The sequence below is a fragment of the Callospermophilus lateralis genome, unplaced genomic scaffold, assembly GCF_048772815.1.
Source record: "Callospermophilus lateralis isolate mCalLat2 unplaced genomic scaffold, mCalLat2.hap1 Scaffold_113, whole genome shotgun sequence".
NCBI classification, from domain to species: Eukaryota; Metazoa; Chordata; class Mammalia; order Rodentia; family Sciuridae; genus Callospermophilus; species Callospermophilus lateralis.
Genome location: NW_027511570.1, coordinates 4,281,781 through 4,308,948, shown reverse-complemented (window position 1 = coordinate 4,308,948; position 27,168 = coordinate 4,281,781). Strand labels below are relative to the sequence as shown.

Here is a 27,168-nt window from a genome sequence, read left to right as displayed (position 1 = left end):
CAGCTTTCCAAAAGTGAAGTGTAGGCTCTCTGCCTGACACTGTGGGCATGTTTCTTCTGCCATCTTGACATGGAGCAATGTCCACTGATATTAACAGTTTCTTTTTAGCTATGAGATTTTATACCTTTTTGAGGAAGGGTTGGGATATAACTGCATATCTCTATTTTATGACGTCAGTCTGGATTTCTGTATGGAACTGGGATAGATAAACTGTTTTTTGGTAATTGTCTAGATAAAAAAAATTATTTTTGTGGGCCTCCTACCTCTTGTCACAAGTACTCAGCTCTGCTGCTGTAAAGCAAAAGCTGCCATAAGCAATGCATGAATGAATGTATATTCTGTATTCCAATAAAACTTTATTTATAAAACATTATTACAAAAACAGGGAGTAGGCCAGATTTGACCCCCCTCACGGTTTGCCAACCTCAGTTAAGGAATATAATTTATGCACATGACCCAAATAATTTTTTCCTATAAAATCACTTGAAGACATTTTCCTCACTCTTTTGTAAAAATAGAGTGCATCTTCCATATCTGTGCTTATCTGAAAGGCAACAGAATATAACAGACACTAGTATGGCAATATGTAAATCAATGGATGTGCAACTGATGTGATTTTGCAATCTGTATACGGGGTAAAAATGGGAGTTCATATCCCACTTGAATCAAAGTGTGAAATATGATATATCTAGAACTATGTAATGTTTTGAACAGCCAACAATACAAATTATTTTTTTAAAAAAAGAAAATTAGTGTTTTTCAAATCTTAAGGATTCTTTTGGAGGTAATTCAAGGGACTAGAGGAGGTGAGGGTGGAGGGCCTAGGGACCCCGCTTCTTCTTAAGCCAGGAGCCCTTCTTTGATCCATGTTTTCAATGTTCATTTTTAAAATTGGTATTCTTCAGAAGAGTTTGAGCAAAAGTACTTGGGAGCGAGAAAAACCAACCTGAAAACCATCAATACTGTCCAAGTGGTTGAAGATCATCTCTCCCTCCACATGTTTATTACAGAGGCACTTGTTACATAGATGGTCATAGAGAGGTTCACAGAGATTTTCTAACTGGATGGCAGGGGGCAAGGGAGAGGAGTAGAGGGAGAGTCTGCTTTTTGAAGCGGAGGCAGCTAGGCGGTAGGTCATGCTCAGTCTTGGAGAGGTGGTACCATACAGTGGCTTGGACTTTATATTCAGTTAGAGTTGAGTTTCCACTCAGTCACCTATAGACTAGAGTAGTGATTGATTTAACTCTCTGATGATCTATTTCCCCAACTGGAGAACTGGGATGATAGCACTTCCCTTCCCAAGCTGTTGGGTGGATTAAATGAATTGATTTGTGCAATTGGCCTCATACATGGATAGATGCTTAAAAAAAATATTGGTTTCCCTCTCCCTTCTCCCTCTTTGTTCTGTTCTAAGGGGTGTGGGATGAGTTCAAAGGCTCCTTTCTCCATCTCTTTTGTGTTGACCCCAATCTCCCCATCCCAATCCTTTTTCTCTTCTCAGGATGTGGCCAGGTTCTTCGAGTCCCAAAGGGTCAGATTTTGTTGGAGAGTTACCCCTTAAATGCTCACTGCGAGTGGACCATTCATGCCAAACCTGGGTTTATCATCCAACTGAGGTAAGGGTTGGGGTCACAATTGAGAAGCATCAAGGAGACCATAGTGGCATGGACCAAGTTCACCATTAACACTTTACTCTTCACCCCTGAAAAATACCTCCCTCTTTTCTTCCAGGGTAGCAGAGTGGCTGCATCACCCCTAAGATTTCTACTTAGTTTTTCCCTTCTCTAGTTGTGGTGAGGCCGGAGGTGATTGAGATTCCTGATCCTGTAGGGTACAACATTCAACAAACATTTTCTGGGGGGATGAATGTACCCTGAGTTCCCGCAGGCCAGCTCTGCCATCCGGGAGGAGCAACATGGTTCCCTGAATTGGAAGGACCCAGCAAAACCTTCTCCATCCTTATCAAAGCAGGCCTTGGTAGCTGGTGTCCCACACCATGAGGACCTGGGGATTGGGAGTGAGCTGATTAATTGGGCTTTCTCAGAGGAGGGCTGGTTCTAGGAGGAACTTAGGGGGTCACAGTCTTCTGCTTAAGGGGCTCAGGACTGGGTCTCCCAGGATGCTAAGGCAGGTGTTAAATGCTGCATATTAACATTTCAGCAGCTGAGAGACCAAGATAGATGTTCTCTCAGAGCCTCTAAAAAGCTTCTCCAAGATCCAGGAGAAGATCCAAAAAGAAATAGCCCCCAAAATAAAATGTTGAAGGATTAAGAAGCACATTACCAGCCCAGGAGAGAGGCCTGATTTCTTTCCATATTTAAACTTGGGCCTTCTGGCCCCAAGTAATGATAATCATGAAAACACTTGGAAGCATATACACAATATTTAGCTTAAAAGCTCATCAGTCATTCCCTTTCTGTCACCTGCCAGGCTACCACAAAATCTATTTTCTTGCCTGTAAAATAATTTCGGGGCCACCCATCTCCCTCTGTCCCCAGAGCCCCCCTTCTACTCAGACCACGTGTCTCACTGGGATTCTGTCCAGGCTCCTGACTGGGGTTCCTGCTTCTGCTTCTGCCTGCTACCGTCTCCTCCTCTCAGAGTGGCTAGAGTGGTCTTTAAAGGTCCTAAATTCCAACAGCACCTTCGTGTTGAAACCTTCTAGCAGCTTCCTGTTGAGCTTGGAATCAAATCTGAACCCCTCACCAGGCAGCATGCTACTGTCCCCTTCACTCAAGGATGTCCCCTGGCGGTATCCTGAATTCTCCTTCAGTTCTTCATGCCAAGTGCACTCACAGATTCCCCCGCTGGACCACTCTTAGGCAGGACATTTACAGGTCTAGCTTCATCGCATTGCTTCCTCTCTACTAGGGTCTACTAAGTCCCTTGGAAAGGTTTTCCTTGACCACAGTGTCAGAGATGAGACTCTCACTTCATGCTCTTATCTGGTTCATTGTATTCATGGCGCTTAGCATTCACTGAATTTGCCTTTTTTGTTTGTTTGTTTGTTTGTTTTTTCTGCTCTCTCATTGCTTATTGTCTGTCTTCCAAAGCAGAGATCCATCTCCATAAGGGCAGGTCTTGAAGAGGCCCCAGGATCTTAGCACTGCCCAGGGCCCACCTGTTTCTTCTGTCATCTTCTCCACCCACAGGTTTGTCATGTTGAGCCTGGAGTTTGACTACATGTGCCAGTACAACTATGTGGAGGTCCGTGATGGAGACAGCTGCGACAGCCCCATCATCAAGCTTTTCTGTGGCAACGAGCGGCCGGCTCCCATCAGGAGCATGGGCTCCTCGCTCCATATCCTCTTCCATTCGGATGGCTCCAAGAATTTTGATGGCTTCCATGCCATCTACGAGGAGATCACAGGTAAAGACCACAGAGACAACTGTGTAGCGTTTTATGGTTTGCTCCAGTAAAATCTGCTCCAGGTAAGTCCTTTCTCCCTGCACAGACTTATTAAAACCTAGCATGTTGCATTCTTGGAAGCAACCTACACACTGAGAAAAAAAAAGGGAGAGAGAGAAATGGCAAGGCGTATTTTGGAACCAGAACTAGAAATTTTTATCTTCTTCATATAAATAATGTGGGTAGAGCACAGAGAGACTGTATAATGTGTCCAGGTCACACAGCTATAATGGTGCAATCAGCAATTTGTACGCAAGCAGTTTGACGCTACAGCTTACGGGGGTGGGGGGTCACTATGGTAAAGAATATTGTCCTTGGATCCTTGGCAGATCAAGCCGTGTGACTTTGGGAAAATTCTTCTCTCTCTCTCTGGGCTTCTGTTTCCTAATTATTGTTAAGGAGATGGTAATAGATGCTGGTCCTTAAGAAGACTCTAGAATAGAGGAAGTGGTTAGCACAGTGTAATGCACAGTAAGCACCAGTAGCTGCCAACCCAAGTGTACCCTTGGCCTCCATTAGTCATCTGTAAAATAGGTCTCGAAAGTCTTAAACTAATCTGACAAACTTGATGAGGAGCTCAAGCCTGACTTTAAATCCTGCTCTTTTTGGCGTATTTGGAAGTAGGATTTGGCCAAGATGAAGTACTCAGTCCTAAGGAATCAGCCTGGTTCTCATTGTTCTGAGATCAGATTGCAGCCGGTTTTACAAAATAAGCTCAGGCTCAAAGGTTAAGTTTTTAAAAATACTGAATAATAATAAAAACAAACTAGCGATGGCCTTCTCCTCATCATGGCTCCCTTAGGATGAAAGTTCTGATGTGAGTCTTAGGTAAGCGGGGGTGGGTGGGGTGGGGGAGTGGGGTGGTGGTGGAAGGGGGTGGGGTGGGGGGTAGTGGTAGTGGTGGTAGAGTCAGGGTTTCTGCAGTCCCCTCCATTCATCTGCCTGTCCCTTAGCAGGATGCCCACAGCAGCTCTCAGCAGTTGTTCTTGTCTCCAGTCCATGCCGGGCCCCATGGGGCTGTGCAGGGCCTGGGAGTTCCAGATGATTTGCTGCTGTGGGTGGTCGGTCCTTGTCCCTGATGACACCCTGCTGGTCCCCTGTGAGGTGGTCTGTCAGGCAGAGCCAGCTTTAAGGGAGGTTGGTTGGGGGCAGTGGTGGCTCACCAACCTGTGTGCCTGTGATGGAGGGAGGGTCTCCCTCTTATGAAATGGTCTCCTCGACTCCCTGCTCCCCTAAGAATCTAGGGAACACTGGCCTGCCCTGGCAAAGAGCCAGCACCATTTCTGCTCCTCACATACTCCATTTGTCAGTTTATATCCATTATTGCCTCTGGCTAGGGTCACCTGTCTCAAACCTGCATATCACAACCCATGCTTCAGAATCCCTATCACCTTGTCCATCCTTGGCTAAACCCTTTCTCTTGCTTCAGTGAGCTGTGACTTTGCCCTTTTATGACCACTCTGTAGCACTTTCTGTTCTTTTTTGATAATACACTAACTGCACCATGCTTTGGGTTACAATTGTATATTTTTCTTTACATCACCTTGACCTGGTAAATAGAATCTCCTATTTGTCTTTGTGTCTCTCTGGTACCTTTCACAGAGCAAGCTCTCAGTACAGATTTGTTCCACTGAATCGAGGGATGCATTTCTTCTGTCAACGTAGGAATGGTGATAACACACGCATAGGGGTTTTCAATGTCTTTTTGTAGAAAATATAGTCCTTAAGGTGCTCTGTAAAGAGCAGGTTATGAGGTCAGATAAGCTTGGGGAAGACTGAATGTTATGTGCATTCTTAGAACTTCATAATGCATAGGGCATTAAACTGAGAGGTTCTACAGCAAAGCAGTTTGGTTAATTACCATTAATGCCAGGAGCAGTTCCCCAGTACATGTGAGGCCAGAACCTTTATTGAGTTGAACTTATATCAACATCACAAGGACTAATGGCTACAGAACATATGTTTGGAGATTCTCAAGTACACCTTTAATGGTGTCATAAAGATTATCTTCCAGTGACTGTCTCTTTTTTTTTAAGGGTGATCTAAAGCTACCCAAGGATGCTTACCCATCCAAGAGATGCAAAGCATGATTCTGCTTTCATTTATTTAATGCTCCAGTTTATTTTTTTGGTACCAGGTATTGAACCCAAGAGTGCTTAACCACTGAGCCCCATTCCCAGCCCCTTTTGGATTTTATCTTGAGACAGGGTCTTGCTAAGTTGCTGAGGCTGGTTTTGAACTTGGGGATCCTCCTGCCTCAGCCTCCTTAGTCACTGGGGTTTGCAGGCTTGAGCCACAGAACCCAGTGCTCCTGTTTATTTTTTGTCTTATGCCCCTCAGACTAGCGTCGCCTTCTGGGGGCCTCAGAAAGATCGAATAATATCAGCAACCTCTGACATGTAACGAGTACCTACGTGTTTTAGGCATTAGCAGGTCAGGGTAACATGAATTCCGTATAAGGAATAGAAAACCACCAAGACGTCAAGAAGCCTCCAGGCCTGGAGAGGAGGCACTTAGGGATGTACAGTGGCACTTAGGACGCCTTATGTCTTACAGCGTGCTCCTCGTCCCCTTGTTTCCATGACGGCACCTGCCTCCCTGACAAAGCTGGATCTTATAAGTGTGCCTGCCTGGCAGGCTACACCGGGCAGCGCTGTGAAAACCGTGAGTATGCCTCCTGGGTGGAGCTGAGGACCCTCGTGGGTGGGCCTGGGAGGGCTTTGGGGCTCTCGGGGTTGCTGTTTCTTGGTGTCTAGGACTCTCTGTCCAAGATGGCGCAGGGTGTGGATACAACTGAGTGGCCTCAGAAGGGCAGGGCTGCTGGAGTACCAACGTTTGCCCCTTGACATTTCTAGCCCAAACCTATTGCAAATACCTCTCAAAAAAGACACAGCAGTCTCACATACTATTCAGAGCTCAGGAACACCGAGGAAACAGTCAGCTGTAGAAAGCCACCTTTGTCAGCTCTCCTGTGGTTCAGGGTTTGAGCTCCCTGTCCATCCTAAGGTCTGGAGTTTCGAATTGTCCTCCAGGGCACCATTCATGGGTCCGATGTGGTGTGGGATAGTCTGAAACCCTACATGGAGCATGGTCAATATGTAAGGTGACCACAAGCTCCAGTTTTCTGTGGACAGTCTGTCTCAGTGTGTGCATTTTGTCTAAATATAATAAGATCCTCACTCACACTTAAAGCTTCCTGAATTGGGCGGCAAATAACATGGGTATCCTATAAGGATGAGATGAGGTTTGTTGAGGCACAAACTAATGTTTTCTGAAGGACTGCTGTGCATTGGGAGTGTGGAGAGGCAGGGAAAGAGGACGCCTTGTCTTTCTCTGAAGCAGATTCTCCCGAGTTGGTGAGACCTGTTTCAACCTCCTTTAGTAGTTCTTGGGCAGGTCTGGAAAGAAAGGGGGTGCAGGGGGTGGGACATAAGAGAGGAGGATCCAGCTGGTTATATCCAGGACAGCTCTCCTTGTTCTCAACCATTCAAGCCCTGGCCCAACCTTCTGCCTGAGCCAAATTCACCCCTTCCCTTTCCCCTTCCCCTCCCTTCCTCTTTGTTCTAGGATAAAACCTAGGGTCTCCAGCATATTAAGGATGCAATTTACCACTGACCTATACTCCCAGCTCCTGAGTCATGTCATGACTGTAACATTGAACCACTCAAGTTCTCTAGTCTTATAGCTGTGCAATAATAACCCCCAGTCATCCAAACAGCAAAAACCAACTCAAGAAAATAATGCACTTCCAAAACATGAAATCAGCATGTGATTTTCCTCCACTATTAGACCCAAGAAGAGAGAAGAGAGACTTGAATGTGCTGAGTGTGAACAAGCCTCTGACAGATCTAATCCTTATCCTTAGGATGTGTCATGCTGACGGCTGCATGTGGTAGCACCATGAATGTGTGGTCCCAAGGACTGTGACATTTTATCCCAGTAACCAGAAATAATTGGTTGGGGTATCTGATAACTAAAACCGTGTGTATGTCCTGTGTGCTAATAGAAGTTTGAGACCCAAAATTGTCATGCACTGAAACCATCACCCTGGGATGAGAGGTGCAGAACAAGAAAAGTCAAAATTTGGGGAAGAGCTGAAGGAGTACAGTTTCTACCCTGGGCAGGGTTCCTCCAAGCAGATCCTGAGACGAGAATGAGTGTACAAGTGAGGTTTCAAGGTCAAGCTCCCTAGAGAAGCTCATAAGGGAGGGGACAAGGAATCAGGAAGGGAATGAAGCTAAGTAAGTGTCAGGTTTCAGGTGAAATACCAGCCCCAGTGTTGAGTGGTAGTGAAATCTGGAATATAAAGGAAGTGCAGGCTAGGGGACTGGGCTGTCCTGTCCACACAACAGTGAGTCATTGGCTAAATTCCATGGGGAACTAGGGGACATGAACTGGGCCCGCTGGCTTTCTGTGCAGGTGGATAATGTGGTTCTCATCCCTGTGGGCAGTTCTCTGAAAGTAGCAGGTGCAGACAATATTGCAGAATGGGGAGGGGTCCCTGACTATGCCACTGAGTTCTGCTGAAAGCATCCCTTGCTCTGGAGTGGCATGGCAGGTTTGAGTGGGACTCTGGGAGAGGCTTAGAAAATGATGCTCCATGGTCCCCGCCTCATTTGAGGCTGCTGTGTTGTGTGCAGGCAAATCAAGGAACCAAGGCTTTCTCTTTACATCAAGAAATTGTATGTGGTGTTATTCTTCTCATGGCAGTGCTGGACCTTGACCCTTTAGATTCAAAGGGACATGGTGGCAGCTAGAGTAGCTTAAAGGGAATGTTTAATGAATTCAAGGAACTGACTGCACAATATGAGGGCTTTGATAAACAGGTAAAATTGCAAAGAAGTGAAACATCACCAAATAAGACCAGATGCCTTTAAGAAGCTGTTTTAATTCTTCCCAAAGTTATGATTAAAATGTGCCTGGATAGCGTGTGAATCAAATATGGATTTCTCAGCATGATTATTCCACCAAGAAAAAATAAACATCATGAAAAATGAATGTAAAATAAGGCATTTGGTACTGATTTGTAACTTGATTCATACAGTATCTGAAATCACTTTAAAACACCAGCATAGATGGGCAAGAGAATTCTCCCCTGCCAGTTTATATATATATAGTTCAAAAACCATAATTCCTCAGCACGGCGCAGTTACAGCTGGGTGAAGATATTCACAGTGGAAATCTGATATGTCATTTGCTAGCATCCTTATGGGGGTCTGAATGTTTATTATTTTCTATAAGATGCAGGTTTATTTTTTTTCTGTTAGGAAGTTTGGCATGAGTTCTAATGCACTCTGTGGGGGAAACATCACAAAAATTAGCTGTGGCAGTTTACCTTATAATTTTTGAACAGATCTTCGTCATTTTTTTTCAGAGCAATCTGTCAGTTAGAAAAGCAGAAAAGAGAAAAAATATTAATTCTGTTTTCCTCATGAGGATATCAATGTACTGGAACAATCTCTCTAGAAGGAATTTTTTCAAAGTGAAGAAGAAACCCAAGCACTCTCAGATTCCCCCAAACTCTCAAATGCTCAAATTGGACTAGGCAATTATTTTTAAAAATTAGTTTTAAGAGCACCGAGCTCAGGATGCACAAGATTTCTGTCTTTGATTTATGTGATATCAAACTTGATAAGAGGAAACCACTTCTAGATGCTGCACTCAAGTCTTTGTGGAAAATTAGATGCTCCTTTTTGCATATGAAAGATTCAAAGCAGAGGATGCAAGATGCCATTCCTCATCAGATCCAAAACCAGAAGTGAGAATTGCACATTTCCCATGTAATTCATCATGTCTCATGGTGGCTCTTGCAGTGTGGCTTGGTAGGACTCCAGGTGATTGAGTGGTGAGCTCTGGTGACCACTGTGTCCCATGATCAAGTCATTTCAAAGGTCTTTCCTTCCTGATATGGCTCATCAGTCTCTCTATTCTCAGGAAAGTCCTTGATATAAACTAACTTTATACATGTGCATGTTCTTAAGTAGGGTCCAATAGAAATAGGTTTTCTACCTCCTTGCAGAAGAAACCAAAGGTCAAATAATACAGAGGTGTGTGAAATAAAAAGAGAATACTATTTTCCCTGACCAATCCTGGTTTCCAGGGAAACCACTGGTAGAAACTGTGAACTTCTTTCTATGTTGCTCCAACCTATGATTTCATATATCCTTATTTTAAGCCAGTGGTTCTAAGCCAGGGGTGATTTTGCCCTTCATCTCCACCCCTGGGTGGCACTTGGCAATGCCTTAATCAATGCTGGTGGTTATAATTGTGGGGGTAAAGGAGACAATGCTGGCTTCTAAAAGGTGGAGGCCAGTATGCTGCTAAACATCCTACATGAACCAAGACAGCCCCACCACAGTTATCTAGCCCAGAGCCAGTGGTGCCAAGGTCAAGAGACCATTTTACCAAAGTGCATTCAAGAATACATACAATCATTCAACTCACTTTCAATACCCATGTCATGGATATTTTTTCCAGATGGGTCCATGAAACGATTCCTGAGTATTCATTGTATGCATGAATGCGCTATCAAATATTCATCACATTCTTATGATGGATTGATGGATTTGATATTGTTTAAATTTTTTTTTGCTATTATGATGAGAACTGCAATGGATATCTCTACATGTGAACAAAAAATTTTTGTAAGATAAATTTCTAGATGTTGAACTGTTGGTTCAAAGGGTACATGTATTTATTTATTTGTTCTTTTTAGATATACTTGATAATAGAATGTATTTGACATTATACATACATGAAGTACAATTTTCCATTCTTGTGGTTGTACATAATATGGAGTTACACTGGTCATGTGTTCGAATATGAACATAGGAATATTATGTCTGATTCATTCTACTTTCATTCCAATTCTCATTTCCTCTTCCTTCCTCCATTCCCCTTTGTCTAATCCTATAAACTTCTATTCTCTCTTCCCACCCTGTTTTATTGTGTGTTAGCATCTGCATATCAGAGTGAACATTTTGGCCTTTGGTTTTGGGGATTGGCTTATTTCACTTAGCATGATAGTTTTCAATTCATTTACCACAAATGCCATAATTTAATTCTTTATGATTGAATAATATTTCATTGTGTACATAAACCACACTTTCTTTATCCATTCATCTGGTGAAGGGCACCTAGGTTGGTTCCATAGCTTGGTTATTGTGAATTGAGCTGCTATAAACATTGATGTGGCTTCACCATTATAGTATGCTTCCTTTAGGTCCTTTAGGTATATGCTGAGGAGTGGTATAACTGGGTCGAATGGTGGTTCCATTCCAGGCTTTCTGAGAATCTCCATACTGCTTTCCAGAGTGGTTTTACCAATTTGCAGTTCCATTAGCAGTGTACGAGTGGGGGTACTTGTATTTAAAGATTTGAGAATGATTGCCAAGAAGGTCATGAAAAGGTTTTACCAATCTACGAGATGAGCCATTCATTATAAGCACCAGACCTAGAAATAAGAATTTGGATCTGCATTTCAGAAACAAAGGTCTACTCTTGTCAAAATGGAAATGGGTGTGTTTTCAGGGGGCTCCACTGGTCTGAGGAGAGAGAGTTCTTGTTCAGACTTTGGGAAGTGGTGGATTAAAGGAGAAACAATCAGCAAGGTTTGGCCTCGTCCCAGTGGTCAAGAGGGTGTGAAAGGCCTGGGACACTCATCAAGGGCTATTACACCCCCACCCCCCAACCTCAGATTCCCTAAAATGTTTTCCAAGGAGGTAAAACTTTCCTCTGCTCTTGAGTGACCTCCTCAGAACCCTGACAAGGGGAGTGGTCCTTCCTTAGCCTTGAGGCCAGACTTACCCCCTGCCAACACCCTCAGTGACCTCTAGCCTCCCTGGGCCACCATGTAAGAAACTGAGACCCCTTCTTTCCTCTGAAGTTTCCTGTTTCTTTGTATGGAACACAACGACAAAATAAGTCCTCAAGAAAATGGTCAGAGTCTTGTTTTGAAAAAGTGGAGAGCAAGGGATTCATCGCCTGCTCCAGTTTCCATGTTGTCTTTGTTCCTCTGGCCCAGTTGACGAGGCCGGGCTTTCCCCTGTGCATCCTAATGAAGGACGATGAAACGGGCTAAATCTTGGGGGCACAATGCTCACACTGCAGGCTCTGACGCGCCTTTGAACAAAACAAACCGGGCTCCACCAATTAAGGGAAAATGGTGAATCTGGATTCATTTGGGTTTGGAGACCCAGAAGGTTTCCCACTGGCCTGTCCCAAGGACTGAGAAGAAAGGAGGCCAGAATGAGAGGCACACTGTCTCCTTCTGCTTCAAAGAGGTGCCCCACATTTCTCATTGGAATAAGTGTTTGGGAACTTTGAGATTTTCATGGAAACATTAATGCTGATGCAAGTGAGATTGTTTGGAGACCCCTAGTGGGTAGCAATCATCTCTTCCCCGACTGACAGGTAAATAAGGTGCTGTGTGCTCACTGGATTAATGCAGACGGTTCTGACATTTTTCCAATAAGGTATTGAAAAACTGCCTTTGTCTCAGGTCCAAAGACCTCTCTTAGCCTCAGTATCTGGAAGACAGGTCCATCTCTGACTTCTGCTAGATGGTGCTTGGAATGTGTAGTCAGAAAGATCTTGGATTGACACTGAATCTGAAATTGACCAGCCAGATGGTCTTAAACAAGTCATTTAACTTCCATGAGCCTCAATTTTCCCATTTACAAAGTTTAGCAAAATAATACCAAATACCTCTTAGGGTGTTTGTGGGACCCACAAAAGGCAGAGTTGAGGAATAAGAGCTGTGAATCTTATGACTGCTTCTGGCCCTGTCTTAAAGTTGTTTGAAATTCTGGCAGATAGCAGAGGATTCTCCAGATAAGGCATTATGGCAACAACACTAGTTTCTACAAGGTGATGATTATGAAAAAGTGGAGAGCAAGGGATTCATCACCTGCTCCAGTGGTTTAAGAAAATTCCCTAAAGACTTTCTGAGTTTCCTCTTGAGTTGACCTTCACGAGTCGTTGCTGGACCCTTAATATTGCTACCACTGCATCAGCCCACAGGCAAGAAAGACCTGGTTTTAAAAGGACAAGTAGATGTTGCTGGTGTTATTGTCATAAGAAATCCTGGGTCCCAGGGGTAGATATGCCCATTGAGTGTGATGACTGGGGAGCCTTTGCCACCAGGATAGCCTGGAGAGGGGATTTTCAGACATGATAAATGCAAGAATGTCATGAAGGAACTGGATTTGGGTACTCCGAGGAAGGTCACCCAAAGCATTGTGTTATATGACCAGCCTCTGTTCTCTCATGGGGTTTTGGTAGTCATCATTTAACACACGGTGGGATGTGTGCCTGTCCCTGTGGTTATTTTGGAGACCTGGGTTTTAGAGTATCAGTTTTGTTAGAGGTATGGGGAAGAAAAAGGAAATGAATAACCTGGCATAAGAGGGTATAAGAGTTATGAGTGTAATTCTATGGAGAATGGTCTCAGGGATCCATAGTTATTATTCACAAGCACTTAATGATCCAGAGCCTTGAGACTGGAGGAGCCCCAGGAAGACAATTAGCTGATAGACTGCTGACTTCGTACACAGTATCTGGGGCTCCCACCCACTCATTCTTCCTAACAAGGCAATGAACCTCTGAACTCCTTTTGGTATATTCAGAGGGACACCATCCATTTGGATTTAGATCCAAAACATAAGAACTGTTACTGAACACAGTAGAAGCTGCCCTTTAACAATTGTCAAGGTGTGTGTGTGTGTATGTGTGTGTGTGTGTGTATGTGTGTAGCTCAGAGGGAAAGTTTTCTTTTTTTTGGATCAATGCTTGTTCCTAAGTCTACACAGACCAAGTGACATCTAAGTTATGAACTCTGCTGGGCTGCAGAGACTCTGTGGCCTCTTAACCAAAGCATTGCTGTTGGATGCAGGGTAAGGTGCTTGAGGTTGTCTTGTCAAGGGTGCATTTGGCTAGTCAGTGAGTATTTTAGCATAGCAGCATTTCTCCCAAGAATGCAGAAAAGGCCATGTAAACTGTTCTCTAGCCTGCATGCCTCTCAGAGCATGAGAGGGAGCCCCCTGGAGCATGGAAGGGCCAGAGCCTCCATAATTCTACTCAGTTTTGTGTTCATCTGCTGCTCCTGGTCAAGGCCTTCTTGGCTTTGCTTTAGCAGATGAGGTCACTGAGGCACGGCTTAATGGAGGAAGCCGATTTTAATTGGGTCCCAGTTTAAGAGGTAATCCATTAGAGCTGGGAGGGGCTGTGTGCCCACCTCAGGCTCGGAAGAGGGCACAAGTTGTAGATGAAGGATGAGAGCATTGCAGAATTAACTTCTGATGGAAACAAACATCCTGCTTTAGTTGTTTTTTGCCACTGTGACTGTAAGACCAAGCCAGCTCAATTGTAGAAGAGAAGAAGTTTATTTGGGGGCTCACAATTTCAGAAGTCTCGGTCCATAGACAGCCAGCTCCATTTCTACAGGCTTGAGGTGAGGCAGAATAACATGGCGGAAGAGTGTGGTGGAAGGAAGCAGGTCACATGATGACCAGAAAGGCAGTGGGGGGGGGAGAGATATCACCATTTGCCAATACAAATATATACCCCAAAGCCAAGTTCCAAATACCCCACCTCCTCCAGCCACACCCCACCTGCCTTCATTCACCGCCCAGTTAATCCCATCAGGGAATTAATTCATGGATTGGGTTATGACTCTCACAACCCAATCATCTCTCCTTTGAACCTTCTTTAATTTCTCTCACACTTGAGCTTTTGGGGGACACCTCACATCCAAACCATAACACATTCCAGTCATCACTGACCCTGAGATGAACCCCAGCCCTTTGACAGAGGCTAGGGATCCCCCAGTTTTCCTTAAAGGCTCCTGCCTCCTGGATCCTTCACTACTTCTCTCTCTCTTGCTCCAGAAGGCAAAAGCTTCCTTTTCTTTAAGAACAGGATGTTCTTGCTGGTATCCATGTACAAAGAACAGCAATAGTCATTATTCTCTCCATTCCTAATATAGACCAGGCTCCGTGCTTCATGGGACATTGCCTGCTCATTTTGTCAACTTCCTGCATGGTAGGTACTTCTGTCATCTCCACTGTACAGATGCATCCAGCCAAACACTTCTGAGTGTCCATGAAGTGTACCAGGCCCTGGGGAAACATGGCAGAGCTGCATGGCCTATATTTTCTCTGCCTTTGGGCAAAGCCATAAAACTAGCCTAATCTGAGCCTAGTTTTAGTAGAGGAAAGGGTCACATGTTGCATAGTTTCTGGCTACAACTTCCTGAAGTGAAGGCCTTTGGTGGTGGCAACAGGGGTGGTGAGGATTACTGAGTGCATCTTGTAAGCCAGACATTCAGAAGAATCTCCTCAAAGGACTTGGATGTGCCCAGCAGCCAAGGAACCTCAAATTGAAACAGAGTTGTGTAGCTCAGGCCATTTTTTTTAGTTGTAGATGGACCCAATGCTTTTATTTGTTTATTTATTTTTATGTGGTGATGAAGATTGAACCCAGTGCCTCACGCGTGCCAGGCAAGCGCCCTACCACTGAGCCACAACCATTTCCATAGCAAACATTTCTTATATTTCAAAATGTTAACTATGATTACCACAGAGGGACATTTCTTCCGGTAGTTTAGAGTTGCCCTCTACCCTGGAGCTGACTCAGAAACCTTCTGAGATTTGAAGAAACCCCAGGATCACTATTATTACCAAGCAAATGTAGTAGGTGGAGAACCACTAGGTTTCTAACACTCAGGTATGTTACCTATCCTACCCATTCACTCTGTCAAACAGGGTTGTGCCAGGTTGACTGGGACCAAGGAATAAAATGACTAGAGCTTTCTGAAAAGTTGTCAAAGTTGACCTATCTCTTAGGCACAGGCAGTGTTAGCTATCCAATTAAATAGGCCATCCAAACACAGGAAAAGTAGTGATCAAAAGACACAGTGTACCAGAGGCCCAAGACAATCCTGATTAAGATCAAATAGCTAATTGTAAGCCTCAGCCTCCAAATTGCTGCGGGATGAATAAATAGCAGTGTGTGCAATCCAAGCATAATTTCACATGGGTAGTGTCTCATTCACACCCGCAAAGGGCTGGAAAGCATCACAGAGGCAGGATGCCATTGGCTGGAAAGGGATGAAAAGAGATTTCAGTGCAGACGACATCATCAGTGGGTGTCATTATTCCTCGTTGGTGAAGACCTTCTTGTGAGTAAAAAGTATTTGGTTTTGTCTAGATACAATTTGAACTCAAATATAATTTGAACAGGAGAAAGTGAGGAAGAGTTAAAAGGCCATCTGAAGGTTGTCTCTGAGCACTGGCCTCACGTTCAATCAGGTTTCCAGAAAGGACAAAGCCCCAATGAGAAAGTTAATGCCTTTTCCAAACAGAACCAAAATTCTGTCACAAGTGGTTCCCTTGATTTGGGTGATGAGTGAGAATGAGTAGATCCCAAGAGTATGCTAAGAATAGAGACGAATGTCCCTCCGTCCCCAGCCCCTGCCACCAGCTCCATCATGGGGTGATGGGCTCTGTTGACTTTGGCCCTGTTTCCCTAGCTAATTCTCAGATAATCTTACAGCTCCGAAACTCAGCTCTTTCTAAAAAAGCAGAATAGAATCCTGACTTACTTTTTCCGCTCAGCTGGTTATCAGGCTGACATAAATATTTCATCAATATACAATTTGCCCACAGAAATGTATGCTTTTTACTCACAGTTTCGTAAATCGCTGCTAAACCATTTCCAAAGTCCAAGAGGACATCAGCAATCATAACTAGGTTAAAATTATTTAGAAGTAGAAATAGGACAATCCCAAAGAGAAGACCAGCAGATGGAATAGAGATTGAAAGAAAGCAAACACAGGCCCCTTTAGAGTTGCAAAGATTGTTAATTTTATTCTGACCTCTCCCTTGCTCTCCTGTGTCTAAGGGTGAGTACTGGGGAAACGCTGAACATTTCTTTTTTGTAAGTTACAGAAATATTAATATGCTTTGTTACTAGATATTTCTAAAAACTAGATCATTCCCCTTCTCATACAAAAAAAAAAAGTGACTGGTCTTGTTTATGCTCACACTATTCCAGTGGGTGCCAGCTCAACTGGCTCCTGCCCTCATGTTTCTTCAACCCTGCCTGAGACCTTCTCCAGCTGGGAAGATCCTCTGGCCTATGGGCATCCTGGAGGCGTGTAGAGTTAGTACTTTTCCCATCATCCTTCAACAAAGGGTTGATGGTGCTCCATAGGTGAGAACTGGTATCTTGCTCCTTGAGTGGGATAACAATGAGGCATGTCCCATTGTTTCCCAGAGTTGCTAAATGGCACTGATTCGCAGTTGCTCCCCAGTGATAACTTGCTTGATAACTTAAGAAATTCATGGTCTTTATTTTCCCTAGTCCAATGTTGGCCCTTCCTGGGATTGCCACCAAGATAAACTGCTTGTACTCAAAACCTAGTCTCACATGCTACTTCTGGGGGAACTTAACCTCAGACACCTCTCTGAAAGTGTATTTCTTGAAGAGTTAACTTTGTAGAGCCTCGAGAGCTCTGTTAGCCCTGGTTCTCCAGAGAAGTACAACCAATAGGAGATTCATCTATGTATTCGCTCACCTGATTATGGAGGCTGAGAACCCCCATAACCGAGACACAGGAGAGCTAGTAATTTGAAGGCTCTAATGTAGAGAGTCAGTGGTGTAGTTTCCAGTTCAGGCATGAAGGCCTGGGAATCAGGAGTCCTGAGGACCAAGTGTGGATATCCTGCTCAGCCAGCCAAGCAGAGAGAGAACACAATGTTCCCTTCCTCCATCTCATTCCTTTGTTCTATTCAGGCCCTCAGTGGATTGCATGCTGCCTACCCACATTGGAGAGGGTAAGCCCTGTACTCATTATACCAATTCAAACACTGGTCTCTTCTGGAAACATCTTGGGAGACACGTCCAGATATAATGCTTAGGCAGGTGTTGGGGAGCCCAGGATCTAGTCATGTTCTCCCAGAAGATCAGTGATCACATTCAGCTAAATCACTATTTGGTGGCTTCTCTAAAGTTTTAGATAAATCTTTGATCAATGATGAATAACATAAATTTTAAGGGTTAGCCTTATCTGAAGGTTTCTCAAAATATGAATCATTTGCATTTCTGATTAAAAAACAGTGTTAGACTCAGGAATTTATTTATAATCTGTATACACCCCCACCACACACACACACACACACACACAAACACACACACACACACACACACACCTCTTCTCTAGGGTCAGGGAGTGAGTGGAGATACCATGGATGTTTGGAGAGAAGCCAATAATAAAGATTTGTTTGAATGCTCATTTAGCCCTTTTAGACAGCAATTGGAGCATGGCTGCTTCCATCACGAAGAAGCATCTCTCTTCTAATTGTCTCATCTTTGGCTGTATGCCCTGATGTACTGGCCACACTGCCATAGCTTCACCATGTGCCCTGGTTGAGGGGTGATCTCTGTCTAGTGACTCAGGGAGAACACAAATGTGATAAAAACTGGGAACTCCAATTCCAACAAGGCCCCCGTGGTTAATCTCAGCAGAAGCGTCTAGATTAGAACCTGGTTCCACTTCACCTGGCTTCCTATCTATAGATAAGTGGTTTTCTGTCACACCACACAGCAGGATCAGACAGTTCAATCAATCACACCAAGGGACATCTTCATTGCAACCAAGGCCACAGTCAAATTTCACGCTTGACTAGTATTTGCTGAGACCCCCCCTTACCCTATTTTAATTTATTTAAGGACCCTGTGATCACCTTTATTTTATTCCTGGGTTAGGGTCCTATCTTCTGATGTACTTTTAGAAGCACAGGTAAGAAAGGCACTAGTAAGGATAAATTAATGCTAATGAAAAACATTATGTACATTCCCCACCCCCACCCTGTGGGTTCTCTCTTTTTTGTGTGTGTGTGTCAGAGTGAGTTGAGTCAGCCTGAGGAAATAAAACTGGATTTCTTATAATAACATTCCTTAAAATTCTAATTAAACCATGAGGAATTTATTTGATTAAGATTTGTTTTTTTGGACCAGGGATTGAACCCAGGGTGCTCAACCACTGAGCCACATCCCCAGCCTGTTTTATCTTTTTATTTTAAGACAAGGTCTCACTAAGTTGCTTAGGGCCTCACTAAGTTGCTGAAGCTGACTTTGAATTTGTGATCCTCCTGCCTCAGCCTCCTGAGCTGCTGGGATTACAGGTGTGCACCACCGTACCTGGCTGATTGAGAAATATTGTCTGGTAAGATTCTGATCTGAGGAATAAGTTGCTGGAAGTAAAGTATCCAACCATTTTTGTCTATAACTGCTTACAGGAGGCCAAGGAAAGCCTTGAGATATCTAAAGTACTTTAGTGTAATCATCCTGGACTGATGTCACTTGTATTTCTGGGTTTAAATGAAAAAGTCCTATGTTCAAGATAAAGAAAAACCTCTTCCCATGTCCTGTTCTGCCGGGAATAGAGGAGGTACTCATTAAACATTTCATGTGAAGGCAAAGGGATCAGTCAAATCAATAGGCAGCAGCACCTCCCCAGTCCTTCTCTGAAAGGTGAACCTGTTGGCTTCCAAAAGGCAAAGCAGCAACTGGATTCTTTAGTTCCTAAGAGGTTATAAACAGCTCCTGTCTCCAAATATGATCTTACAGCTTGCAGACCTAAGTAAAAGGAGAAAACAAATATGCCTTGCGGGTGGGGGGCTAGTGTATCATATTAACATTTTAGATTCATTTAGGAAAATGTATCACTTTTATGGACGGGAATATACTGATGAACAGAGACATCATGGAAAAAGAGGTCTATTGTCTTTCCACAGCCAGAAGGTGGGTCCACTCCCTGGGTTAGGGATGAAAAATGTGGACTTCCTTTTGTCACATTCAATATTACTTTTCTGACTAGAGGGTACAGAAAAGCTAAATTATTTGTGTGCCCTGAAGAACCACTTTTCCTGAAGACATCTGCATGTTGATCTGACAGGCCTTCTGAGGTCTCCATCGCCATGTCCCCTGCTCACCGACCTCTGGACCTAGCCTTCTCACTTGGTGCCTTTGTAACAGGTATTGCCTCTCACTGTTCCATTCAGGGGAGTAAAAGATAACATTTTATTTGCTTTAAATCATCTTAAATCCAACTCTAAGCCCCATAATTCAGGGAATCATGAGAGATTCAATTTCAATTATTGTTGAATCGTCTTTGGTACCCCAGGATTGTGAAAAGAGTCTTGAACATGGACCATGCCAAATCCTCAAGGAGACTCCTCTGATGGTAGATTCTGGTCTGCACTGTTTGGTCTGAGGAATCTCATTGCCTCAGATCACCTATTCCCTTCAGGTACAGCAGATTGGCTGCTGTGGGGCTGGGCTGGAGCCCAGGAGCAAGCATGGAAGCTGGGGGCTGTCTTAAGGACCAGCCTGTAGCTGCCTGGCCCAACAGCCTTCTTAAGGCTTCGTCACCACCCAGGAATGCTGAAAGGCATGTAGGCTCCATATTGGCGCTGAGCCCACTGCCTCTCTGGGGCCTCATCACAGACACCTGTGCCATGGAGAAGAAACCTGAGAGGCCCTGATGCCCAGCTAAGAAATTAACAGATAGGTATTGGGTTAGTTTCTCCCTCAAACAGAACCTGAGTCAAGCCTATGGGCCCAGGTGATTCACTAAAGGGATTACTCCTGTGATTAACCAGCAAGGAGTGGAAGAGTCAAGATAAGTAAGAGGAAGACATCAAGCAAGAATATTTTCAAGTAATCTTCTACACAGCCCATCCCCCATGGGGGTTCTGGGAATTTAAATCAAACCTCAAAGAACAGGGATTGCATTCTTCTATTTCCACATATTGGCTACAGGTGAGCCTGGGGTGGGCCTGGGAGGAGGACAGAACTCTAGGTATTTTTTTAGTCCCCCCCCATCTGGATAATCAGATGGCCATGCCCAAGGACACCCTCTGAAGGCTGTAGGCCCCAGCTATCACATGTCAAAGGTGAGGGATGTGTGACTTGTGAGTATGAGGGGACGTGGCTGGGACACCAGTAATGGTCATGACAAGAGCCATCACAAAACCTTCACGTAGTAGTCATGTGTGAAATCACATGGGAAGTGAACTCAGAGAACTTCCTCATTCTATGGCCCTGGGAAAGAAAAGAGGGAGAGAGAAGGCTTTCTTGAAATGCTTATTTGAAACAAGACCCCAGAGAAATGTACCTCTGATGACTGCTGTTGTTCATGCAGTGGCATGTGGGGGCATGCTAAACTTAGTGTGTTAATGTCCCCAGGCTGAGTTCCAAAAGTAACAGGGCAATGTGCTATTTATTACTAATCATGCAATCTTTTATTTCACAAAGCAGGAGTTTGGTGCTCCTTCAGGGCCAAGGTTGCAGATATTTTAAATTCTCAATTGGCTTTGCCTGAAAATATCCATCCAGCTGAGGAGAAATGAAACCTAAAGTCCTTGAAAAATCAAACAGAAAGAATCATGAATCTGTTCAATGGGGAGATACAAAAGTTTCTAAAAAGAGAACACATAGGGGCGAAAAAATCATTTTGAAACCTAACCGCAGGGAGGAGCTCTGATGAGATGAAGATAGTCTATGTACCCACCAGGTAGATGTCAACTGGGAGAGAGAGAAGGAAGGATGGAGAAAGTTTTAGAATTCTCTTCAAAAAAACATCACAAGGGAGTATGCAAGCTTTGGAAAGTACAGAAAATGAAAGAGAAAGAATAACCCTCGCGGGTTGTTTGATATAGGAACATAATTTTAAGGCTTTATTGTGTAAGATTAAACAAAATAAATGAACAGACACCCTGGTTGGTACCCAGAAGTCTGAATCAACACAGTTTTGGATGTTCATCACGGGTAAACATTACCAAAAGCCCAGGAATTAGAGCGGAAGGCTGTGTTGTGCTTGAATAGGTCTAATAATGAGCTATTAAGATTTCTCTCTGGAGTGCTCTTTAAGGTGTATTAAATTTGGGGAACTGGCTTTTAAAGACATTGAGTGCTTTGTAAACAAAGGCAAATGAGGGAAAAGGAAACTTTGTGTTATTTCTGTGACTCCTCAAAACCAGCCCAGCCAGGTAAGTGTTATTATTTTATTTTATAGTTAAGAAAAGCAATGGTTGGGGAGGTTAAATGGTTCCCAGCTCTTAGTTTCTTAAGTACAAGATTGAAAAACTTTCACTCTTTGTTCCTTCTACCCCTAACAAATATTTATTAAGTGCCTGCTGTTGTAGACTCTGGGGAACCAGATGAATATTTGAACTCATATCTATCTGATCCTAGAGGCCAGTATTTTTTCTACCAGAATCTAGTTACAAGACTTATTTAAGAGATTTCATGCGAAATTGTATAATGTGATTATACAAAATATTAAAGAGATTTGCATGGACTGAGAGACAGTTGGACCAAAAAACAAGGCACAAAACACTTATGCTAGATTTAGATGTTTAATGGACAGCACTCAAAAATATTTTGTTTGATTTTTTAAAACAATAATAACCGGGGCTTGGGTTGTGGCTCAGCGGTAGAGTGCTTGCCTAGTATGTGTGAGGCCCTGGGTTCAATCCTCCACATCACCTAAAAATAAATAAATAAATAAATAAATAAATAAAATAAAGGTATTTTGTCCAACTGTAACTAAAAAATAAAATATTTAAAAAAAAATAAAAACAGAAACAACAACAAAAATAATAAAAAAACAAACTTTTATGATTTTACTTTATGATTGTAAAACTTGATAAAAGTATAAAGAAGCAAAATCAGTAAAGATAATGACTACAATTGTTATTTTATTTTAATTTTCACTTTTTGGGGGACTAGAGATTTAACCTAGAGGTGCTTTACCACTGAGCTACATTGCTAGCCACCGCTCCTCTTCCCTTTTTAAAAATTTTGAGACAGCGTCTTGCTAAGTTATTTTGGGCCTCACTAAGTTGCTGAGCCAATGATCCTCCTGCCTCAGCCTTCTGAGTCTCTGGGATTACACGTGTGTGCCATCATGCCCAGCAATGACTTCAAATATCGGAAAGTATGGTTTTCAAGTCCCTTGGTCTGTCTCCACTTTGGTTGCTTTAAAACATTCCCATATATCTATTTTTTCACTTTTGTCTGTTTTGGGGCTTTATGAATCTGTAGGACAAATTCTTCCATGAGTACAGGAAAGTTTTCATCTATTATCTCCTAGCACATTGTTTCTGACCATTGTCATCTCTCTTCCTCCTCCTCCATCATCTTCTTCCTCTTCCCCTTCTTCTCCTTCTCTTCCTCCTTCTCTTTTTCTTTTTCTTCTTCCTCCCTCCTGCTCTCCCTCCCTCCCTCTCCCCCCACCTCCTTCTCCTCCCCACCTCCCTCTCCCCCCACCTCCCTCTCCCCTCTGACTCCTTTCCTGGAATGTTAATTATGTATTTCTTTACCTTCTCACTGTGTCCTATGAACCTCTTAGATTTTCGAGTACATTTTCACCTTCCTGTCTCTTTCAACTTCATTCTGAAAGTTTTCTTATAAGCTATCTTTCAGTTCTATTTAGTTTGCTATTAAATCCATCCACTGAGTTCTGTTACTAAATTTTTCAGTTTTTTTATTTTTTTCTTAGGTTATTTTTTTTCAGCATTCCTGGTTTTCTGCTGAAGTTCTCAATCTTGTCTTTTATTTCTGGAATGTATCAGTGGAGTTATTTATTTTTTACATTTTTAATTCATTTTTTAATTTATATATGACAGCGGAATGCATTACCATTCTTATTACACATATAGAGCACCATTTTTCATATCCCTGGTTGTATACAAAGTATATTCTTAAGTAGTGTCAGATGATCACTTTGCTGGACCCTTTATAAATCTGATTCTGTTGTCTATATTTCCCTTGATTTTCAGCCGTAGTCTTGCCTTCTGTCTTTGTCAGTTGGGGCTGCTACAAGACAATACCATAGACTGAGTGATTTAAACAACAAACATTTATTTCTCACAGTTCTGGAGGCTGGGCAGTCCAAGATCAAGGCGCTGGAAGATTCACTGTCTGGTGAGGGCTGCTTTCTGGTTCATAGAGGGCTGTCTTCTTGCTGTATCCTCACATGGAGGAGGAGGGAGAGAGAACTCTCTGAGTTGCCTTCAATAAGGGCAAAAATCTCACACACCAGGGCTCAATCCTCACGACCTGATCACTTCCCAAAGACTCCCTCTCCCTAATACCATGATATCAGGGCTTAGGATTTCGACATATGAATTTGAGGGGGAAACAAGTATTCAGTCCCCTGAACACTCCATTGGATCCTAACATAGAAGCATTACTTGCTCTATCCTAATGATGACATTCCACAAGCAATAACTTAAAACCAAATAATAGTTGTCATAGTTCTCCATTCTAAGATATTGAATTTAAGTTGTACAGAAATTTCCATGTGAAAACTACACTTATGATCTGATTTCAAAAATGTCAAGTTATAAAATTGTTTGCATTTAAGAATTGCAGATGTTTAGTGGCATCCTTTTCCCTTGAACAGAGGTATTTGTGTATTCCAAGTTAATTTCTCTTTAAGTCTTCTTTTATAGCCTCCTGAGTAAGAGAAACAAAGGACCTGGATTGTCCTAAATCTTTATCTCCAAGGGCTCAAGAACTTTCCCAAATTCCTAGTATTTAAGCCCACATTAAATACTCTGTGTGTGTGTGTGTGTGTGTGTGTGTGTGTGTGTATGTGTTTCATGAGAACCCTGCTGTGGCAGCCCAGGGCATGAGAGACTAGCAAACCATGAAAGAGCTTTCTTTCAAGGGGAAGACAACCCCACTATCAGGCTCACCTATCAAAACCATCAGTAGAAAAGATTTATCTTTTGCTGAGGCTGATGTAGCTTTAGTCTCGTTCATTTTCTCCCAGTATTCCAGGAATGGCCTTAAATATCACCCAATCTTTTTTGACCACGAGCTGTAGTAAAGCTCAAAACAAACGAGGACCTACGCTTGAACTGCATAAATCATAGCCACTCAATAGGCAACTAGCCACAGATTCAAACACTTGCCAGAGCCAGGTAGCCTGGTGAAGAATGCAGCTCCCAGGTGAGCAGAGAGCCATTTCTCAGCTCCAGGTGATTGTCACTCTGGGGGAGGCAGGCTGGGAGACTGAAGATCTGAATTGTGTGAGAACCCAGTGAGACCTATTTTTGTATGAATTCTCCCAAGTTTTATGTTGGCAACAAGTTCCATTATTTTAAATGTACAGGCAGGATACACTACGTTTTTTATTGTGGTCTCTGAGCTCCAGTGGTCACCCTCTGGGATATATGTTCAGACTGAACGCATCTCCTAAAAGAAGCTGGCACCATCACGGAGGTGACATGTACTGCTTCCTCTCCCTCTCCCTCCCATCAGAGAGGGATTCCTGAAAATATAAGTACTAGGGTTTTCTGAGACCACTTGAAGCATAAAAAAGCCACATTGCCCTCTTTATACCATTTTAGTATTTTAAACAGTCTTGCTCAGTGAGGTCCCTTTTTTAACACTTAAAAATAGGAGTTTTGGATTCACTCACCAGGGAAATCACTCATATTACATAATCCCCCAAAGCACACAGAGTGTTATTGATCATCTGCCACATGGGCTATGGATAATCCTAGAGGAGACAAACCAGTCAGTTGGCTAATTGCAGCAATCTTGCCAAGTTGCACCCGGTAAAGTTGTTTATTTTTAATTCTTGAATGTTTTAAAAGCGCTATTTGAAAGAAGATTCTTTTCTTGCCTGGAGGCAAGCAAGTTAAGTTGCTTGGAAGATAATTGGGACAGTTATGGGAAGGAAAGTACGTCAAATGCATAACTGCATTACCCAAGAACTGTTTTATAGGAATGAGCCTGTGTCTTAGAAGAAATGATTAAAAAGAAACCAGGGAAACTGATAGATTAGTGCCCAAATTCAGTTGAATTCTTTGGAGGACTCATTCTCTTTCCTTAGACAGGTCATATTCAGTATTGTGCCATAATCTGTATGAGAAAAATATGTTACCTATTTAACAGAATTTTTCCAGATTAAATCTAAAATCCTGTTCAGTGCTCAGAATGGCTGGGGATGCCATTTTTACTTTAAGTCATTAAGAATATTAAGTATACAGATAAAAAGTTACATTTGGGCATCAGGGGGAATTTTTAATATTTTTGCAATGATATTGTCCTCTAGTAGTTTTAACTAAAACTTGAAACACTTTTTTTCTTGATATGAAATATAAGATTTAAATTTATTTCATATATGTATTCTTGTTAAGCAGTTCTACTTTTTGTATACAACATAAATAGGAAACTGAACAGTCTAATTTAATTGCTCAAGCAATAGGAAATGAGGGAGATAATACAACACTGAAAACTAATAATGCCTGTATCCTGATCATAAAATCTAGGTGAAATATTTTTCTTGTCCTGTCTTGCCCAGCTCCTATAATTTGAAAAAAAAAAAAAAGAACGATATCATGTAAGAGTCAGATTTGTGTCAAAGTTGTTTACATTTAGAATGAAATATTTCTCCATCTGAGAATAAATCATTAAAACAAGGAAAGACGTGTCTAATACATGCATTTGCTATTATGAGATTTCTCTTGGTAATTCTTTTGCGCACACTGTTAGCAGGCTTGATATCACTGTATTTTTAATTCAATGAAATAATGAAAAGATTCTATTCTAAAGTTAAATGACTCAGACTTTTAACAGTTCTTCTTTTCTCTTGTTTTTCACTTTTAGTCCTTGAAGAAAGAAACTGCTCAGATCTTGGGGGACCAGTCAATGGGTACAAGAAAATAACAGGAGGTCCTGGACTGCTCAATGGGCGATCTGTAAAAATCGGCACTGTGGTGTCATTCTTTTGTAATAACTCCTATGTTCTTAGTGGCAATGAGAAGAGAACTTGCCAACAGAATGGAGAGTGGTCAGGGAAACAGCTCATCTGCATAAAAGGTAACTTATGGGTATGTCAGGATTCTATAGGGGTAGATGGAGCTACTGTGCTTTTTGATAGCTTTAATACATTCTTTTAAGCCCCTATGTGTGTGTTGGAGGGTGGGGGGTCCCTTCCTCTCTTAAGTTTTCTCCTGAACTACATTATCTCTTAGATTGGAAACCATCCCTAAAAATATTTGCTTCTTTTTTTCTGGACTTAGGGAGGACATGCTTACTGTAATCACAGCATCTTGAGGTGATGGAGGAGAGTGATATAGTTAACAGAACAGTTCAGGAAAAACAATAGGGCTGAGGTTTATATATGCAGATCCAAGGTGAAAACTGAATGGACTCATCTTCCCTGGCTGCCTATGATGGGAGAAGTGAGACCCGTTAAGATGTTTCAAGACTAACATAGTAGATCTTTGAACACTCAACAGACAGCTGTAGGAACTAAATGGATAGTTCAGGAAAGGAGAGAGGGAGTTTCTTGAAAGAGAGATAATTGCATGAAGCAGGTAGAATTGGGGCCTGTCTGGAAGGCTGGGGAGGATTTGAGGATGTAAATGGGAGTCGGGATGACATTTCAGATGGAAGACAGAAGGAAATTACAGAGGTGTAACTTACCAGGCATTGGTAAATGCAAAGGAAGGCAACCCAGGTAGTAAACTGCAAAATGTAAGTTGGAGGCAGAGAAATGAAATGTTATAGAGAGCGGTTGCAACCATTTCTATTGCAGTGGGGGTGCATAGTTTCTAGCTGCTTCTGGTTAGCGGCACCTCTGTTTTGGGGGACAGTCACAATGATCTGGCTGTTTACTGGGAAGAAAAGCGGGTTCTTGTCCTAGATTATCCAGATAATTGCCTCTGTCCTCT

General features: G+C 42.7%; 1 pseudogene; it reads left to right on the top strand.

Annotated features, from left to right (window-relative positions):
• LOC143386142 (inactive serine protease PAMR1-like) overlaps positions 1 to 27,168 on the top strand; it is a 54,958-nt pseudogene that overhangs the window by 20,346 nt on the left and 7,444 nt on the right.